General features: G+C 35.7%; 1 protein-coding gene across 4 annotated transcripts in view; it reads right to left on the bottom strand.

Moving 5' to 3' along the window:
• The window catches only part of GABPA (GA binding protein transcription factor subunit alpha), a 76,027-nt gene that overhangs the window by 33,616 nt on the left and 22,338 nt on the right, over positions 1-20,073 (bottom strand). The window lies entirely within an intron of this gene.

Below are 20,073 nucleotides of genomic sequence, written 5' to 3'. Positions count from 1 at the left end.
ATCAGATCTCATGGGTTTAATTATCATCTCTAGGTAGATAATTTGCATGAGTATACATTCAACCCTAATCTCTCTCCCTAGTTTTCAGTCCCACATCAAGAACTGACCATGGGACATTTTGAACTCCAAGCATCTCAGACTCAGTACACCTAAAACAAAACTCATTATCTTTCCCACCCAAACCCATCTCTCTTCTGAATTTCCATATTTTTGATGAGGTACACATTCCTCTCCAAGTCACTCACATTTGTAGCCTCATTATTCTTGATTCACACTCCATATTTAAATCACTGCTGCTTTTATCTCCATGTATCAAACCTAAAACATTTTCTCTATGCATATAACCATTTCAGTTCCTTCTGTTCCTCTTATGTTTATTTTGACAAAAGCCTTAACTTTTTCCCCACTATAAAGTGAACTATTTACAAAAATGTACATTTCAATACACAAACAGAAGGTTGCATATGAATCGAACTTCTGTTAAGTTTTATAAGTATACAGTAATGCAAAAGTATATAGTTAACCTGATAACCAAATTTCCCTTCTTGTTTGTATCTTTCTGAATTCCTTCTTTCTAGAGCCTCTGAATTAGTTTCCTTGCCAAGTCTCACCCAACTTTAATCCACCCTCCATTGAGCTGTTAAAATGATTTTCCAGAAGATTTGTTCTAATCATATTATTTAATCTTTTATTCAAAGTCAAAGTCCCTATTGCCCCTAAGATTAAATATAAACTTTTTTTTTAGCACTGAAACCACAATCTGTCCCCCAACTGCCCTTCTAGCTTTAATATACATTACTCCCTTTTCCTGCACTTTTCTGTCCTAACCAGGGTATACCGGAGCCAGCTCTGGCATGAATATGAGCTAATTATTAAATTTTCTCATCGCGAGCAGTCATTATAAATCTGGGCTGAATTCATTGTTTTTATGAATTGTCCAAATTTTAAAATGTGTTAATAATGCAGATTAAACTTCAACACCTGTGTGCATACATTCCCTCCAACCCCAAGTATGGCTGTATAGTTATGGTTTGAGCTCAACAGAAGGTTCAGGGTATGAAGTTAGCAGCACACTGAAAGCTTGTTAACTGCAGGCCAATAGTAATAACTGGCATTTATACAGAACCTAAGGTTTGCAAAGTGCTTTACACCATTATCTCACCTGAGTCTCACAACACCTCTGAGACAAACTGACAAATTCTTGCTGTTCATACTATATAGTACACCATCTCACCCATCTCTTTGCCTTTGCAATGCTTCTCATCCATGCCTTTCCACCTTCTACTGCCTTTAATGTGAAGCCTTTCCTGGTTTTCCTAAGTGCTACTCACCACAGAATCTCTTTCTTTCTATATTCTTCCTCAAACTTCAAGTGGAATCCCCTCCTCCCACCCTCTCAGCTGAGATCCTCAAATCTTACTTAAAAAACATTGAGGGCATTTACCAAGACCTTCTTCTACCCTCCTCCTCAATTCATACCATTCAGGTGCTTTCTGTCACTACATCCTCCTTTACCTGTCTCACAAAAAGAAATGGCCCTTCTTGCCAAGGCAAACTTTTCTATATGAACAACTGATTCCATTCCCTCCTACCATCTCAAGCAAACTGTCTCCTCTAACATCCCCATTTTTACTTATTTTCCATATGTTCTCAACTACCTGCAAACACACCTATGTCTTCCCCAGCCTCAAAAAATCTTCACTTGATCTGTTCATTCCCACTATCTAGGTTCTCTTTTGTGGCTAACTTCTGTGAGAAGGCTTTCTAAGTTTTTTGCTTCCATCTATTCTCTTACTCTCTTAACTCTCTATACTCTGGACTCCAACTTTGTCATTCAAACAAAACTGCTCTCTACAAAATTACCAAAGATCTCTTAATCATCAACACTAATAGTCTTTTTTTCAATTCTCATTCTTCTCGCAGCCTTGACAGGTGATCACCCTCTTCTCTCTAGGTTTTCATGACACTGCTCTCTTGGTTCTCCTTCTACCTGTCTGACTGTCCTTTCTCTGTCTCCTTTGCTGGATCTTCCTCTAGGTCATGCCTGCTAAAGGAGGATATTTCTTAGGGCTTTTACCTGGGTCCTCTTCTCTCCCTCTACACGATTTCATTTGAGGATCTAATCAGATCATATGGATTCAGTTATCATCTCTGTGTTGATGATCCTCAAATCTACTTGTCTAGCCCTAACTTCCAGTCTCATATATCCAACTATCTATTAGATATCTCTAACTGGATGTCCAGTACATATCTTAAAATCAATATATCCAAAACCAAATTCATTATTTTCCTCCTAAATCCTCCCTGCTTCTGAATATCCCTATTTTTGTTGAGGGTACCCCCTCTTCCTAATCACAGCAGTTGTCAACCTGGATGTCCATCCTTGACTCCACATTCTCTCTTGCACCCTCCCATATTCAACTGTTGCCAATATCTATTTTACCTTGATAACATCTTTCACTTACGCCCCCTTCATTTCTCTGACATTGCCACCTCAGGTTGGTCTCCACATCAAACTGTTCATCCAAAAGCACAGGCCTAACTATGCCACCGACTTCTATTCAGTCGGGTCCAGTGACTCTTTATCCCTCCATGATTGAATATATGATCATCTGCTGGCATTCAGAGGCTGTCACAACCTAATCCTCTTCTACCCTCCCATTCTCCTTACACCTTACCCCACATAGGTACTCTGAGATTCAGTGATACTGGCATTCTTGCTGCTCCTTGCACAAGCTCCATCTCAGTGGGGTCCTAGAGCCAGCTTATACTGACAGGCTAATTATTAAATGGAAAATATTATACATTGGTGCTTGGCTTATTGTTCTGTTGTCTAGACTTGAAGTTACAGAGTGAACGTTAATCATTCAGCTCAAACTTTCAAAAATGTTTTATGCACTTTTTTCCCCCATCCAAGAATTGATTATTAAAACATTTACCAACCAATACACCTCTGCTTCAGACTAGTGACCTCTATGCCTTGAAATACTCTCCCTCCTTATCTTCTGGCTTCCTTTAAGTCCCAGCTAAAATCTCAGAGCTTTTCCTGATCCTACTTAATGCTGGTATCTTCCCTCCTTGTACTGTCTCCAATTCATTCTGTATATGGCTTGTTTGCACACAGTGGTTCGCATGTTGTCTCCTCGATTAGACTGACCTTGGTGAGAGTAAGAACTGTCTTTTGCCTTTCTTTGTACACTCAGCACTTAGCTGAGTCCCTGGTACAAAACAGGCACTGAGTAAATGCTTACTGAGCACTAACACCCCCATTACCTTTTATTTTTTAAAACACATGCTTATACAGGTGTATGTTGTTTCTGCCAATAAAATATAAGCTACTAAAAGGCAAGAAGCATTTCCTTTTTTGTCATTTTGTCCCCTGCACAGTGTTCAACACAGAGCAGGCACTTAAATGTGTGCTTGACTGATTGAAGAGATTTTATTTTGAAGAGTTACAATTCTTTAAGTCCTATGTCAAAGATGCAGCATGGAAAAGCTAGAAAGCGCTAGACTGCAGACAGAGACAAGGATCCAGTTTGATTTCAGTCACTGACTGTTTCCTTGAGCAATTTCTTTATAGTCTACGAGCAGCAACAGTAAGTAGCAAAGGCAGGGTCTGAACCTGGGTTGTCTGACACCAGATCCAGCCCTCTTCGGCTAACAAGAATTGAAACCCAAGAGGAGCAAAGACATGTTAAGAGTACTTGACTGCTCTCAATGAATTCAGTTCACCAGGCCTAGAGGAATCATAACTCCTAGAAAATGGGTCAAGTGCCACAGGACCGGAGAAGAGCAAAATACTGTTCTAATTTTCAAAAAAGAGCACAGAATGGAACTGTGGTAACCGTAGATTAGTCACAGTGGAGTCTACAAACTACAGGCCACTGAGTTACATTTAAATTCCTAGCAAAATCCTAGAACAAATTAGCAAAGATCATGTTAGTGAACATTTAAGAAAAGGAAATGTTGAACGACAATGCCATCGTCAAAAATCGGACCTGCCAGAACATCCTCTTTTCCTTTTTAGGAAATCAGGGTAATACCACAGATAGAATTTCCCGAGATGTCAGCAAAGCATTTCATAAAGTTTCTCATGTGAGCCTTGTGAACAAGACAGAGATATAGGTTAGATAGTACAATAAATCATCCCACCAAGAAGAATTTGTTAAGCATCCACTTATTATATTCCAGTCACATGGTAGATAATGGAGATCCCAAGACAAAAGTGAAGTAGCTCATCTCAAGGAACTTGCAATCATCTAAAAGGGGAGACGGTTTCATATATTTAGGTATATACAAAACAGATACAAGGTAACTCTGGGGAGGATGATGACCGAAATGAATCTTGAGGGAAATAAGGATTTCAAGATACAGAGGTGAGGAAGCAGTACATTCTAGGCATGAGGGGGTGAGGGCTGGAGCTGTGAGGCCTAGCCAGTGCTAAGGCATAGAGATGTGAGATGAAATGCTGTATATAAGGAACAGAAGTACAACGCCAATTTGGTTGGACTGTGGAATATGTGGAAGGTCAAAAGAAATATAATGAGACTGAACAGCTAGCTGATCTAGAACAGGTTGAATGGATGGATGTTGAGCATTTAAGAGATCTTTCTTTAACCCTGGGCTGCTTAAAATTTTCAACAATGACTTGAATAAAAGTGTAGATATGTATTTGATCAGATTGACATGTTAGGACACTGGGTCAAATGTAATAGAAGTCAGAGAATTTCCACCTAGCCCACGTCCACCCTGAATATGACCTCTCTATAACACACCTGATACTCAGATTTCTCACAGTGAAAGGTGAGTAGTGTGCACTTTCTGAAGAGGTGCATCTGTGGAGCCGTTCTACCGTGGACAACTCTAATTATTACTGAGTTTTTTCCCTATCTCACACTTAAATTTGCCTCTGTAACTTCCACATCTTCTTTTCAGTTCTGCCTTCTGATGAAGAGAAGAACAATTTTCCTTCTCCTTTACATGACAAACCTTCAAATCCTTAAGGGGGTGGGAGGAGAAAAGGAATAAGCATTTATTAAGCACCTATCATATTCCATATTACCACGCTAAGTGCTTTACCAATATCTCATGTAATCCTCACAACTCTGTGAGATAGAAGCTATTACTTCCCTCATTTTATAGTTGAAGAAATGAAGGCAGAAAGAGGTTAAGTGACTTGTCCAGGATCACACAGCAAGCTAAGTGTCTGAGGCTGGATTTGGACTTAAGTGGTCCTGACTCCAGACCCAGCACTATGCACTATGCCATCAAATTGCCTCTAGGAGGCCAAAAGACATCTATCATGTAGTTTTCCTCTCCCTCTCCCTTAAGTGCTCTTCTAGTTGGGTTAGGCATTTCCAACAGGGCACTGAGAATGGAAGCCATACAGACATAATGGTACTCTATTAGAGTATATCTACTCTAATAAGATTAAATGATTGTATTTTTAAATATTTAGAGCTGGAAAGAACTTCAGGATTCTCATTTTACAGGAAACTTTTATGGAAATTTTGGGAAATTTTATTAGGAAACTGAGGCCCATAGATGTTACGAAGTCACATAGGTAGCAAGTAGCATAGCTGAGATCTGGACCAAAGTTCTCTGACTCCATATCCAGCATTCTTTTCAACTGTAGCATGTTGTCTCCTATCTGACTATAAATGCAAAGTCTTATACTTAGGTTCAAAAAATTAACTGTACTTAGGCATTAGCTTGTGTAAGCTCAACAGTGAGATGCTAGCCAAAAAATCTAATGCAAGATTAGGCAACAATAAGAAAGACATAGTGTACCAAATGAGGAAAGTGATAATCCTAAGGTAAGTCTTGCCCCTAAGCAGATCATACATAGGCTATTTTATTTAAAGCCTGGATCCACATTGTTAGAAGGACATCAGTACACTAAAGATGACAGGAGGGCAACAAGCATGGTAAAAGCCTTCAGATCATGCTGTAAGAATACTGGTGAAGGAATTGGGAATATTGAGCTTGAAGAGAACATTTAAGGGGAACATAATGACTGACTTTGGGTATTAAGAAGATTTTCACTTAGAAGAATTATATTTATTCTCATTAGCCCCAGAAAGTAGAATTAGGAGCAATGGGAAGAAGTTGCAAAGAAACAGATTTCAACTCAAAATAACAAAAAGCTTCCTCAGGACCAGAGAGAGCTGACTAAAAGTAAAGTGGACTTTGTAGTGGATCCTTTTTATGGTAAGTTAGAGGATTTGTCAGGGATAGTGTAAAGGGAATTCTTTTTCAGGCAAAGGTTGGCCTAGCTGGCCTCTAGTAACCCTTTTAGTTCTGTGAGAATGTTTTTATGGATCACTTCAGACCCTGCAATGACACTGAAAGGTTCTTCTTCTTCATTCTGTACTTTATACATCAGATGATGCTAGGAATATCTTCTTAGTGAAACATGTGCTTTTTCTTACTCTTTCTCTGAGGTGGTAAATTTGCATTAGATTTATTCACACCTGGCAAACAAATTTTCAAGGTCAAAGTCTGCCTCTACAAAATAGGAAATCTAACTGCAAATAAGTAGTAATTAATTAACAATGAATTTAGATTTTTTAAGAGTACAATTTTGGAAATAATATTTTTCTTTCATGAACTCTTTTAACAATGATTTTATTTACTAGCAGAGCAAGTTAATAATGTAGATCAGCATTTCCAGACAGCACAAACCAAATCTGCTTTTATGTTACTGATTAGTAGCTATTCATCATCTTACTGGTAGGGAGGATAATGCAACGGTTGTGGTCTAACCACAATTTCCAACATAACAATCATCACATATTATAGTGATTTTCCCCTCTTTATACTGGCTTTCCCACTGACTACAAATATGCCCAGGTAGCTCCCCTTAAAAAAAAACAAACCAATCAACCTTCATTTGACCCAGTTAACCCTGGATATCACATAGGTCTCTCAAACTCTACAATTATAATGTAGAATGCATTATTTTTACGTTTAAGCTTTCCCATTCTGCAAATGTAGACAGACAGAGAGACAGATAAGATAAATCAGATATCATCAACAGAAGGAAGGCAGTAGCATTAAGGGTGACTGCAAAAGGCTTTTATAGCAGGTCGGATTTTAGTTAGAACCAAGCCAGAGAGACCAACAGAGATGGAAGGACAAAATTCTAGGCAGGAAAATTACCCAGAGTCAAGAGATGGAGTGTGCTATGGGAGAAATAGCCAGGAGGTCAATGTCACTGGACAGGAGAATAATGGGTTTGACTGAGTAAGGTAAAAGACTGGAAAGGTAAGAGGAAGGCTGGGTTATGAAAGGCTTTAAATGACAAACAGAAAACTTTATATTTGATCCTACAGATGAATAAGAGGCTGACATGGTTAAATCTATCCTTTATGAAGATCACTTTGACAGCAGAGTGGAAGATGGACTACAGTGAGGAGGAACTTGTAGCAGGGAGACCAACCAGCAGGCTATTCCAATAGTCCAGGTCTGAGGTGATGAAAGCCTGGCCCAGAGTATTGGCAATGTCAAAGGACAGAACAAGAAAGAAAAATGATGCAAAAACAAAAGACATGAGTAAATCTTATTCTTAAAAAATTCTCAATGCAAAGGTATGATAATAGTACTTTTATGCTTTAAAGTCTCCAGTCTCTTTTAAAAACAAACAAAAAATCCCACAACCTCCTCAGTCTGGTTAGTCCTCTATAATCTATCTCCCACTTACCTTGTCAGACATTTCATATTACACTTCCCTTTGACATTTCAGTCAAAATGGATTGGGAGCTAGTCTCTAGAATTGTGTCTCCTATTTCTTTGCCTTTGCACAGGGCACTTCTCACACCTGGAATGCAATCCCTCCTCACTTCTATCAGAAGTTTTATCTTAAAGTCAGTTCAGGTGTTAACTCAACTACAAAGCCTTCCCTAAGTCTCCCAACTGGTGCTCTCTTCTGCCTCAGGTCACCTTGTATTTACTACTCACCTACATGATGTATCCTCCCAAGAGAATATAAACTCCTTCAAAATTTGGATTCTTTCATTTTTTAAATGTATCTCAATGCCTCATACGGTGCCTTGCACAAAATGTGTATTTGTAATCAAGGTCTGTTGAACTGAATTTTGTGTAACTAGTTATTTGCTAAAGCAAAATAAATTCTGCAATGGATAGGACAGGAGGAAAAGAAGGAAAAGAAAGGTGGTCTCACTGAAAGCAAGCAGGTCGGATATTTTATTTCCATCTCTTCTAGTTCTATAAAAAAATAGCATCTCCATCTGGCATTGTACTCCTGTAACTAGTATGGGTAAAGAGTTTCCTGGTGTCTAGGAATCATCAGGTAACATTCATTTTAAGTTGCACAACATGAAGATCTGTACTTGTGAATTCTCAAAAACCTGGGCAAAAGCACTATCTTTGGGGCAAATGGGCTACAGTACACTTGCATTCCTTCGAGCACACATCTGGAAATGTAAATTTTCAAAGGCACTAACTACATACTTGAATCCAAGCACATGTACTAAATAGGAAACATGCAATAAAGGAACAAGGCAGAACAAAATACTAGTTTTTGTGCAAATTGTTCTAGAACCAGACTCAGCTTCTGTGTTTATACTGGAAGGAGTTATTTTCAAGACAAATAGCCTGATCTGACTGTGTTAGGCAGGGTACCTGATATAAACAGTTAACTTGCAAACAGGCAAGCAATTATTTTAATTACTTTAATTGCCAGCCCAAAATTTTATCTGACATAAGCAGATTTTTTTTTTTTGTTTTATTGATGCTTTTCCCTTTTTTACACCATCCTTTCCAAATATCCGCCTCTCCCTCACCACAAACTCACGCTAATAACAAGGGAAAATGGCCAAGTAAAAGCAACTGACACAGAGATCACTTCTGGCATCATATGCAACATTCAATATCTGTCATAGCACATCACTATTTAAAGGAAAGAAACATATTTCGGAACCTGTTCCACTGGCTCACTTGTTCCCCAAACTTGGTACTCTATCTCTTGCCTTTGTACCCTTTAATTGGCTAGCTAGTCCTTGTCTCAATACACTCATTTCTGCTTCTTAGAATCCCTGGCCCCTTTGAAGGTTCAATTCAAGTGACACCTCCTATTGGGAAAGCTTTTCTGCTCTCCCTAATTGTAAATGAGTCTCAAATAATAATGTACGTACTTATTAGTTTATTTGTTGTATTCTCCTTCCCTCTTCAAGTAAGTTTCTTGAGGTCAGAGCCAGTTTTTGTTTTGTCTTTGTGTACCTAGCACTTGCCATAATGCCGTGCACATAGTGAGTACTTAATGTTTGTTATACTGGAATAAAACAAACTGGTCACTTACAGAAACAGTGATTTAATTCTGAACTCCGTATGTACCATTTTATTCTTGGAAATTTATTGCGCTGCTTATGCTCAGAGGTTTTGTAAAAATTTCAAGATGAAATACATCAGGGGAGTTCAGAATTACATGAGTATTCATGTTAATGATGTCAGACTTTAAGAGAATCATAAAACATGTAAAGGAAACAACCTCAGATATTTGTGTAATTCAAGCCTTTCTTTCCACAGAGATAAGGAAATCGCAGTGAGGTCCAGAGAAGTAGTGCCTAGCCCAACATCATTTATGTGAAAGATCACAGTCAGTTAAATGAAGCTAATTAGAAATCAAGTTTTCTTACTTTTAGTTCAAGGATCTCTCACTGTCACATACCTCATATTCCTATCTGATGTCTCCCCAATTTCCTAGTAATAAAGTAGCATTTGGGCTGTTTCTTTGGGGGGGGGGGGCATATTACCATTTTGAAGAATAAAAACAAGGTTAAGTATTAGATGGACACTAACTTTTTTTATACCTTCTAGATTTTATTACCAGAACACATTCTTTGCTCACACATATTTCAAGGCAATAGTCCTTATTTATTATTTTAGTCTCTATAAAACTATATAAAAGAAAACCTCAAGACAGATCCTGAAGTTACATCTATAAATATCTAAGAACATGGATATTTTATGTTCATTTTTTAAAAAAAGTGATGAAATTTAAAAAAGTCTAACTAAAATGGGAAAGTTTATCTGTTGGAAGACGTTCCTCAGATAAGAAAATGTAGCTATTTATAGGAATTAGACAAAGATATCTTTTATAAGTTATTGATCAATAATTGCTTTTCCCACTAATAAATTTTGTTTTAACTTCTATCAGTGAGTATAAAGATTAAAATATATGAATAGGAACACAAAGCATGTATATGTGAAGAAATCTAAAACAGCACAAAATGACTGTAAAGGATTCTACATGTAACCTTAGTTTCTTTTATTTAATGGAAATAAAAGCTGTATGCATTAACTTCATTTAACAAGGCAATAAAATAGTCCTAAGTATTTGACATGAGTTTTATTGTTGTAAAATGCTGCCTGAATCCATTTGTATCATTGTAGTGTGCATGTTTGTTTTTTTTTTAATTTTGGTTCTGCTTTCTTACCTCACCATCACTTTTATATCTTGCTGTAACCTGCTTAAATGTTGTGGAAAAAATCTACATATCGCATAAACTGCAATAAAGTTGGATACATTCAGAGCTAACTGAATGACTGATTCAAAAGAACAGTGAGAAAAGGTTCAAATACAATTGAGTTGGGGATGGTGGCGTACACTAGTAATCCCTGATAACTAGGAGACTTGGGGACTGCCTGAGGTTTAGATCTGAGCTGCACTGGCACCAACAATGGTGAACCCTGAAAGTAGAGGGGCTGCCAGGTTTCCTATGGAGAGGTGAACTGTTCCAGGTCAGAAACACAGTAGGTCAAAATATGCTGATCAGTAGCAAGAGCAGATCTATGAACAGCTGCTGCACCTCGGCCACAAAAAGAGACTGAGTCTCAAAAACCAAATCAAACAAAATAAAGTCATTGGGGTAGGAGGTTTCTAGTGTAGTGTCCTAAAATGTTTGCTTAGTCTAATGCTGTAAATTTTTTGTTTTATGGATATTTATCAAATTTGTAGGAGATTAATTCAAAAGGATTAAATTTAACAGGGATAAAAATCTACCTTTTTTTAGGTTAAAAAGATCAACTTCAAAAGTACACAGTGGGGGGTGGGGGGAGGAGAAGGAGCAGCCACACAATAGTTTGTCTGAAAAGATTTGGTGGTCTTAATGGACCAAAGGCATAATACAGATAGATAACATCGTATAAAAGCCAAAAAAGCAAATTAAAATTTTGGATACATTAAAAGAGTATCCATAAAGGAGGAAATGAGACCCCACAGAACTCTTTTTTGGTCTAACCACATTTAAAGTATTGTACTCAGTTCTTGGTATCAAATTTAAGATAAATATTAACAACCTGGAGAGAGCCTGGAGCAGGGTGGCTAAAGAACTTGAATCCGTGGAAAATAAGAGCTGCTTAAAAGAACAGTGGTTAACTTTAAGGACTTAGCAGGGATAAGAAACTGTCTTCAAGTATCTAAAGGGTTATGATAAGGAAGGATTGTTAGTTCTGCTTGTCCTCAGAGGGAGGAATTAGGAGCAAATGGTAGAAACTGTGAAGAGGACAGTTTAGCCTTGATGTAAGGGAGACCAGAAGGAAATTACAATAAATGGCAAAATGACTTACTAATAAAGAGGCAAATAAAGGAATGGCCAGAATGGGTTTTATCATATACTTTGAGTCAAAAAAGAATATTATTTTATGGAATATTTACTCATCACCTATAGCAATGTTAATATTTATCTGGAAAAAAAAAGTGATCATGTTCACCAATATCTATATTTGGAATAGATTAAGATAAGATATATGAACTATACCTGGGTTTGAAAAAGCCAGGGCAATTTTGGTAAACTATGAAGCTCTTTTATGGATCTCAAGCTTCCCAAGAAAGCAAAAGTTCATCTTCATACTGACATTGTATCAGATTTGCTTATCTCAGCAAGATGTGGGCCAAAACAGCCCTTCTTTAATTTTTAGAAGAATTAAAAAGTTAAGTATCATACAGTAGGCAATGTAGAGGAACATGGTGGGTGGTAAACAGTATGCAACTTCTAACCAACAAGGAACTACAAATATCAGGAGGAAAGGATATCAAGGAACAATGAGAGGAAGAGAAGAGACAGCCAGTGTGCCAACGGTATCCTTGTGACGTCAGAAGAAAGCAAGGCTGTCCTCTAGCACAATGGATGGACCTTACGTTGCAGATTTTGGGAGTGAATAAAGACAGACTAGTTGGAACTGCTGGAGAAAACGGAATCCATGAGATCAGAAATACATTTGAGTAAAAAGACAGCTAACATCTGCACAGTGCGTTAAGGTTTGCAAAGAGCTTTATGCATCATCTCACTAAAATACCGTAACAACCACCTGGAGAAGATGCCCCATCATTCCCATTTCATAGATGAGAAAACTTCTGCAGAGAGAAGTGAAGTTACTTGCCCAAAACTGCACAGCTACTAAGTGTCTTAGTGAGGATTTTGAATTCTGGTATTTCTGACGAAGTCTGGCACCCTATCCACTGACACATAGCTATATTGTGAATAAAGAAAAAGTTTCCAGCAATTTGTGCTATCAGTAAAATAGACTGACTCAAGAAGCGGTGAGCTTCCCCCCCTCACTGAGGCAGAGTACCAGTTGTTGGTAGACTACGGAGTAAGTTCTTATTTAGAAATTACTCAGGATAAGTGATTTCTGAGGACCCTTGCAAATCTGACATCTGCAATTCTTCATTTTAATAACTGATTTCACAATAATATTTCATTACATTCACATACCATAATTTAACCGAATTATGAGGTATAGTATTCTAGTTTTTCACTCTTATAAAGAGTGATATTCCATAATGCTTTTCAAAAAGACCAAAGCATATTCAAAACTCCACTGGAAGTCCACATTAAGCATGTCAGTATTTCCAAAGTTCCATATTCTACTAACAATTTGAGGGGTATTCAAGTAATGTCAGGTTTGTTTTAACTTGGATGTCTATTACTATTGGAACCCCTTTCAAGTGACTGTCGATGGTTTGTTTTTTCTTTTGACAACAGCCTTTTTATATCCTTAGAACCCTTAACTATTTGAGAATGTTACAATCTGCATTGCTGTATACCAGGGGCAGGGGTCAAGGCCATATGTGGCCTTCTAGGTCTTTAAGTGCAGACCTTTGATTGAATCCACATTTCACAGAACAAATCCCCTTAATAAAAGGATTTCATCTGTAAAACTTGGACTCAGTCAAAAAGCTGCACCCAAGGACTTAGAAGGCCACATGTGGCCTCAGGGTCACAGGTTTCCCACCCTTGGTGTATACTGTATTCCTGACCCAATCCCAGACTGTTGAATTATCATTAGTGATGTTTTATGTTTAGATCACTGATCACTTAAAATTTGTGATATATGGTGTAACATGTAAGTCCACACCAGATTTTTCTATGAAATTGACGTTGTCTTCTCAAAAGATTTAGGTGAAGAACTTCCTAGTGATTGTGTTCTTGGATTTATTGAACATTAGATGAACGTGGTTCTCTTATGAATACGCCACCATGCTCAGTCAGACAATTTTGGAAAATTACTGAATTATAATCCAATTTGAGATCTACTATTCAAACCTAACCAGTACCCTTGGTACCACTAGTTCTTATGATTGCATTGTGAGTGTATCAATAGATAAACTAGGGTAGTATTACCATCTTCACTAGCATAACCCAACCAAGAAAACTGAATACCTCTTCAATTACTTAGTTCATTTCCATAAAAATTGTTTGGTATTCATAAAAGTCCCATGTGAGTTTCATTTGACTAGTTTCTAAATATTTAATAAGTTGTCATTATTATAAATGGAATGCATGGCTATTCATTGCCTGCTATCAATTTCTTTGGTTTTTATGATACACAGTAAAGCCAATTGTTTTTGTAGACTTATTTTTCTGAAACTGTCACTCATTTTTTGTGGTTCACTTTTTTGGATTTTCTAGAAAACAATCATTTTGTCCACAAAGATATTTTAGCTTCTGCTTTACCATTTCTTACTTTCTTTTACTTGTCTTACTGCTATAACTAGTATTTTGGTTTTTAAGTTCAAATAAACTAATCAAAGGAAAAATCCTCCTATTCCTTGCTTTTAAATGTCTTTAAAAAACAAAAATAATTGCTATGCTTCTATTAACAACCATTTGGCTGAAATTATTTTTTATTACTGATATGATTAAATATCCTAATCTTCTTCTAAAAATTTAACATGATTATAATGAATATTTTTTAGAATATACCACTGGTTTTTTATTTACTACTTTTGTATCCATATTCATTACTGACAATGGTCACTAGTTCTCTATCTCTGCCTTATCCTTCCACGATTTACTTACTAGAACCACATCTGCCTTACAGAAATATGTAGAACTTACATATTACTCTAAATATATATGTACATATATATATATATACATACACATATTTATTAACATTAATTTCTGTGTAGGGTATGAAACTTTAATTTTTCATAAAATTCTTCATGAATCTGATTTCTATGCTATTTTGTTATTGCTCTGAGGGATAACGGTTATATGAGTGATAAACAGTCCAATGTTTGTAATGGCTTCATTTGGGTCATCTTTTTTTGTTCTGACAATTTGAGTATCTCATATATATTTCTAGAGATATTTCGTTCAACTTTTCCATTCTGTTAACTTATATATAATAGTTTCTGATAATTTATTCTATTTGCTTTCCATTGATTTTAATATCTTTTCCCCTTTGCATTTTGGTAGTTTTGTTCTCTCATTTTAAAAAATTTAAAGTTGGCAAATATTTTGTACCTATACTGGTCTTTATTTTATAAATCAGTGTCTGACTATTTCATGGCTAATATTTATAATCTTATTTTTTCTTGGTTTATTAATTTTCTAATTTTTAAAAAAAGACAAGTTCAACTCAATGTCCCTTTCATTAATATAATTGTTAGAGATACAAATTTGCTTAATATAGTTTTAGATGCATCTCACAAATTGAAATGTGGATTATTGCACTTTACTTTAAAAAACTGTCACTATATCTTGGGCTATGACCAATTATGTACCAATTAAATTTTTTTAACATTTTTTTTAGATTTGCATCTTTTTATGTTTTCTTTAGTCACAACTATTTTATAGGATAAAGGTCTACAAAATATAGATTTAAAATTTCTTTAACAATGTGAATTATATGCATGCACATGGCCTAATATCCATATTGGAAGTTCTTGCTATCAGTTTTTTAGCATTCCATAGCTTTATTTTTAGTTTGTTTGTCAAATTGTCATTTTCTACTATTGTCTTACTGGCTTTTTTACATTTCAGGTAATTCTTCCTTTAAATATTTACAATGGAATTCGTTGTGTATACATTCAATACTAAAAGTGTTAGTATTTTTAAAAGATATACTTTCCCTTTTGTCTATTAATTCTTATTACTTTGAATTCAACTTAATCCACTATCATGACTGCAACTTTTGATTTGTTGGAATTGGCTGAGATATACTGCATTGCAATGTTTCAAGCTGAATCTGTATGTATCCTAATGGTTTTGTTGTTTCCAGCAGGAAATATACTATAGGGCTTTTTTTTTTTATCCATTTTGTAACTTTTTTCAGTTTAGTAGAGGATTTGTATCTGTTCATACCTAGGGTTAGAATGTTAAGTTGTTTCTTCACAGCCATGCCTTATAACATTTTATCAATATGGAGAACAAATGATCTTACTTCAATAGTATAAAATTCCATCTTTGTCAATGCACGTATGTACAAATAGTTTTCGACTTACATTCCTTTCTAGTTCCAAATAGGAGTGCTGTTAGGACTGCTCATGTCATCCTTTCCCTTTCATCTCCATACCTGCTTGATCTTCATCTGTGAAACCTATGCTTCACAGTATACCTCTCTCCTATGTAAATACCCTCCCACCTAAACATTTTTGTTTCTATCCATTCCCCTTCAATGGCAATCTGAAGAATTTGTTAAAGCCATAACTATTGTGTTCTTGAAAATTCTTTTGCAAAATCAATCAATTAAAATGCATCTATTAAGCTGAGTATGCCAAAGAAACAATGGCCTCTCTATTCAAAGCAAACTATAAATAATTTGAATCTTCCTTTTCATCCATTATTGTAAAATTGTCTTACCTTGTTAAGGCTCAGTTTTGTGGTGGATTTGCTTATCACAGTACTGGCTATACTCTGCTTATTTTGGATGAGTGTCTAAAATCATGTTATTTGGTTTTCAAAAAATGCTTTCTCTTGAGGAGTTATGCTCAAAATTCTAATTAAATCCACTCAGTTTTTACCTCATTCCCAGCAAATGTCAGTGTTGACAAAAACTAAGAGGCTGAAGATAAGGACATCAATACACTTCTGGTGGATTTTTTATTTGATCCTAACATTCTCTAGAGTAATTTGGAATTATGCTTTAAAAATGACTGATATTTTCAGATATTTTTCCCCAGAGAGTACATCAAAGAATTGTTATATCATAATTACTGGCACATGGGAGGTACCAGACTAGAAACAAAGTAGCCATTAATTGGTGAATGGCCAAATCAAGTATAGTAAGTGAATGTAATGGAATTCCTATACCATAGGACTTTCCTAACACAAATACCACAGGATAATATGAGAAGCCACCAATGTGACCTAGGGTAAGTCATTTAACCTCCTTGGGCCTGAGTTTCCACAGCTATAATGGGGGATTGCGTTGCAGGGCTAGAAAAGATAAGAGCAAATAGCTTGCATTTGTAAAATGCTTTTAGGCCTGCAAAACCCTTTACATATATGTTAAGTTCATCTGGTCCTCACAACAACTTTGTGAGATAGGTGTTATTATCTCCAAATTACATGCGAGGAAATGGAAAATGAGAAAGGTTAAAATATGAAGCAGAATTTGGATTCATGTCTTCCTGCATCTAACGCTCTACACACTGAGTCACCTAGCAACTAGATGTTTAGATCTTCATCTTCCATCACTGAAATTTCCAAGTCTGTCATACAGAAGATTGTATTTTCTTTTCTAAAAGGTTAAGTAAAAGAGCTGAGTAGGGACACAGTCTGTTTAGAGATGGTCTCTAAAAGTACTTTTCAGCTCTAGAGCTGTGACCCTCAGTTATAGGAACCAAGGAAGAATGAAACAAATAGAACTAGGAAACAATACGCACAACGACTACAACAGCATGAACGTAAAGAACAGCAACAAGAAGAAACTGAACACTAAAGTATAACCTGGAGCAGAGGCCAGAAAGTGTAGAGTACTTCACGCACCATCAGATGAGGTTGACGTGAGTTTGGCTGAACTGCTTTCTTCTTCTTAAATCTTTTTACAAGGGAGAGCTCATTTAGTAGGGTAGTAGAAGACTTATTTTTATGAATTAATGTAATGGAAAAACAAGAAGTATCAATTAAAAGTTTCAGAAAAGAAGACAGGCTCAATTTTGTGGGACAGATACCTTCGAGATGAAGCCCAAATTCCCTCGATCATTACTATCACATTCCAGCTTTTGTCATTTCATGTCCTAGACTAGAAATGCTATTGTTAGGTTTTATGTTTTTCATGTGATGTTTTATCATGGACGTTTAGATCCTCATTCTTCATGACTGAAATTTTCAGCTTTGACAACAGTATGTCTGGAATAATTAAGATTTTATTTATGAATTTAGGATTCAATTCTGCTGGTGTCCAGTGGATTCTCATCAATCAAAATTCTAGACCTTACTGGCAATAACTCAAAGATGTCTTTCTGCATGGCTCCCTGAAGTACGGCATGGTATGGTGTTACAAGAGGATGAGCCTGGATCTGAATCCTCACTCTACTAGTTACCAGCTGTGTGACCTTGAACAAATGACTTCTCAAAGACTCAGGCTCCTCATTTTAAAAAATAGAGGACTGGATTAAATTAATGGTTCTCGAAGTGAGGTCTGGTTAATACCAGGAAGTTCCTAAAAGCCTTTGAGGAACTGTGAGATCAAAAGTATTTTCATAATTACATTAATATATTATTTGCCTTTGTCAGACCCATTCTCTCAGTGGTATTTTCCAGAGGCTCCATGACCAACTACAAACATGAAGACTAGTAATTTCATCTGCCCAATAATACTCACAAATGGGCTAACTTCTGGACTTGGTGATTTGCTTGTATTCATCCAGTCTTAGCACTAATTAATCACAGAAGACCTTTTATATAAATATTTGGCAGCCAACAAAAAGGGTGGGGAGGAAGAACAAAGGGGTATTTAAGGTGCTGAATAACTTTTTTGAATCTCATGGTTTTATCCTGAGTAACTATGTTGATTTTTATTTGGAGTGAAGGTAGAAAAGCAGTGGTGGGTAAAATTGCTGGCACCTTTGCATAAAGAAGGCAGGAGTACCAGACTGTACTGGAAATCAATGTATTCTTCACTATCATGCACTCACAATTTTAAAAAAAGCCAATTTCACTTAAGAATGTCCCCAGTGAAGCAATAAAAGGTAAAAGGTGTAAACTGTATTAAATGTCAACCCTTGAGCACGTCTTTTTAATATTTTGTGTGATGAAATGGGAAGCACACATAAAACACTTACAGCTGCAAGCCTAAAAACAATGGTAGTCTTCAAGAAAAGCACTGGTGAAACCATTTGAGTTGAGCATTGAACTAGTTGTCTTTTTTCACCATTTTTATTTTAAAAAAAATTACAAACTACAGTTATTCACACTTGACTATCTGAAAGACATTTTCTCAAAAATGAACAAAGTGAGCCTTTTATTACAAGGAAAACAAGGTATTTGTTGCCAATGACAAAATTTGATCTTTTAAGCAAAAATTAGAATTTTAGAGAATGTTTATCTATCATCATGGGCTTGAGAGCTTTTCCATATTTAAAGACTTTTCTGATGGGATAGATGATAATACTATTCAATATGATTTTTTTGGATGCTGTATTATGAAATGCAACAACATTTTGAAGATTCGGATAATTCACCAAACCAGTATTTTTCGAATGACTAATGTGTAAGGTTACAAAATCGTGAATGGGTAAAAGATATATTCAAAATACAAGACAGAGCAATAGATAACAGAATACAAAAAGCTCAATGATGTGGTTTCAGATTCCACATTGCAACTAACCTTAAGAAATTACCACTTGTTAAGTTCTGGTGTAGTGTCAAAGAAAAATGTCCAAAATTATCAGAAAGAGCTACTAAAGTATTCCTCACTTTTCCAGATACTTAACTATGTGAATTTGGATTTTCTTCATGTACTTTAAGCAAAACAACTTATCAAAACAGACTCGGTACAGAAATAGTTATAAGAATCTTATGTTTCCTATAAGGCAGATATTAAAGAGATTGCAAAAAATGTAACAAAATGCTACTTTTCTCACAAATTTTTTTATTTTGGAAAAGGTATTTTTCATTAAAATTTTATTTATGTTAACATGCTATGAGTTTATTATTATTTTAAATGAATATTTAAAATTTTATCAACTTTAATTTCTATTATGGTAAATACTGATAGATAATAAACAAAAGCTCTTAGGGGGTCCTGAATAATTATTAGAAGTGTAAAGGGAGGGAAGGAAAAAATAAATAAGAAGCCCACAGTAGCGAACAAACGAAAACCTAGAAGCCAAAAAAATGCTTAGATAGCTTTGAATAATAATATGTAGTATTTATTATACAGATTTTCTTGAAATGGAAATTTATTGTTTTATACTGAATCTTCTCCTCTGTTCTGCTGTGGATATGGACCTTTCTTTTTCCTTTTCTCATTTTGTATTTAAGTTTAAAATGAACAAAAAATTTACCAAAAAAAAAGGTATAGAGGACCAGAGACCCAAAAGTTTGAGAATTGGTGGACTAAATAATCTCTAGGGTCCCTTCCAGCTCAAAATCCATAGTTCTTTCTCTCTTTATTCATTTTTTTTCTTAGAGAGTTTCTCAGTTAATTAAGAGTCTCTCAGTTCTATCTACTTCCTTTACCCTTTGTAGAGTTTTCAAAATTTCTTCCAGCTGTTTTGATTTCTGATTTCCTTTTCTTGTTCAGTTATTTTATTCTTTCAACCAGAACAAATCTATTCCCAATCCACCATTTTATTAAGATTCTCTTACAATTATG

The sequence above is a fragment of the Notamacropus eugenii genome, chromosome 5 (assembly GCF_028372415.1).
Source record: "Notamacropus eugenii isolate mMacEug1 chromosome 5, mMacEug1.pri_v2, whole genome shotgun sequence".
Lineage (NCBI taxonomy): Eukaryota > Metazoa > Chordata > Mammalia > Diprotodontia > Macropodidae > Notamacropus > Notamacropus eugenii.
Note: the sequence above shows the minus strand (reverse complement) of the source record. Positions and strands in the feature narration are given on the sequence as shown.